This window comes from Nannospalax galili, unplaced genomic scaffold, assembly GCF_000622305.1.
Source record: "Nannospalax galili isolate Female #2095 unplaced genomic scaffold, S.galili_v1.0 scaffold728, whole genome shotgun sequence".
NCBI lineage: Eukaryota > Metazoa > Chordata > Mammalia > Rodentia > Spalacidae > Nannospalax > Nannospalax galili.
In genome coordinates this window covers 219,966-221,820 of record NW_008358642.1, presented here as the reverse complement: position 1 = coordinate 221,820, position 1,855 = coordinate 219,966, and positions in this window count along the sequence as shown.

Below are 1,855 nucleotides of genomic sequence, written 5' to 3'. Positions count from 1 at the left end.
CTGACAACACAGTGGACAGTGACAGGGATGGCTGAGTATGGAGCCTCTAGTGGGAGAGGAAGGCTGTCTATCTGACGAGTTTGTATTCATGCTCAGATGCCGAGGAGCTCAGAAGGTGGGCGACTGTGACCAGTGATAGTCATGCATATAGAGATTAGAAATGCGTGTGAAAACGTCTCAATGTCAATTGCTTTGGAATGAATTCTTCTGTATGAAAAAAAAAGTTGTGCTGTAAAGTATTCCTTGAGAAATGTTTATAATTCTATGAGAATGTAAATAGTTTCACAGTAATTGTTTTCCAGTTAGAATATTCTAACTTAATTGCAGCGCAGTCTCTTTAATTTCTTGTTCATTAATTTTTAACTAACTTCATAAAAGAATAAGAATAAAAAAATATGATTTAAAAAGTTAAAAGTTACCTGCACTGCTGAAAAGAATGTATATTCCACAGCTGTTGGATGAAATATGCTATAAACATTTATTAAATCTACTTATTCTATGTTGTAATTTAAAAAAAAAAGTTAAAACCTTTTTATGTCTTATGTCTTATAAGGGTTATACTGAGTTCAATATTGTATAACTGTATTAATTTAACTGTGAACCTCAAAATTTACAGCTAATTTTGAAAGAGAAGCATCTTTGCTCTGGAAATTGTTATTGAATATGTTAATGCTGTAATGAAATGCTTCTAATCATGTGCTTATTAAATAATTTTAAAAAAAGAAGAAAAAAAATTCTCAGGATGTAGTTGTGAAACATAACTTCATAAGGAACTTATATCTCAGTATTCACAGAGGAATACTGTAACTGTAGAATTAAGGGCAGAATGTCAGTAGTGTAATGCACAAAATTATTCAGAATTTACTTTCATTTAATCTGTGTGGGAAAATATAATAATTTTCTTGTTTGTATGCTTGTGTGTGTGTGTGTGTGTGTGTGTGTGTGTGTGTGTGCATGAATGATCACGTGTGTATGGATTGACAGAAGCCCAAGAATACCCTGGCGGTTCCTTCCTCAGTATCTTTTCCCCTCGTTTTTTTCTGTGAGGGGGTGTGGTACTGCAGCCTGAAGATGGATGATTAAGCCAAGCTTGTTGGCCAGTAGGTCTCAGGCATTTACCTGAGTCTGCCTACCCACCTCTGAGATTACAAGTTTCAATTTCGACACCTGGGTATATGGTGCTGGTAATTATATTCAGGTCTTCAGGTTTGCAGGACAAAATCTTTACATTCTGAGCTTCTTCCCAGAATCTATAATCTTATTTTTCACTATTTTTCATATGTTACTAAATGAAGTAAAAGGAGTTGACCCTGGGATTAAGATAGTTTATCCCCTTTAAAAATTAGACAGCACAGGATTTCTTGCAACAGATTTTGTTTTTCTTGTTGCCCAAAAACAGTTTCGTTCATTTTGCTTTGACATCACGACAAAAAACCTGTAAACCTGTAATTTTTTATAAAATATTTCAATTAAACCAGATCTGTTTCCAAAGTTTGTATAAAAGTAAGCTGATAATTTAGGTTACCTATCAATATGAATATAAATATAGAATATGCATATATATTCACTCATCAATTTCCTATTGTACTATAACTATGAAAATGTTCTTCAAGTTTCCTTAATTGCTCAAGAATTCATGAATTTTCCATTATAGTTTTGTCATGTGAAAATAAATGTAGATGTGGAAAGAATATCAAAAGTATGTACCAGAAATAATGAGGAGACAAAGGCATTAATGTTCCCATAGTAACAGCATGATGAGCCCTTGCCAGTTACCAGGCACCATGGTAACTGAAAAAGAGTATGGGGTACATAGAAAATATAACCTTCTGAAATAAAAAAGATTCATATTTGT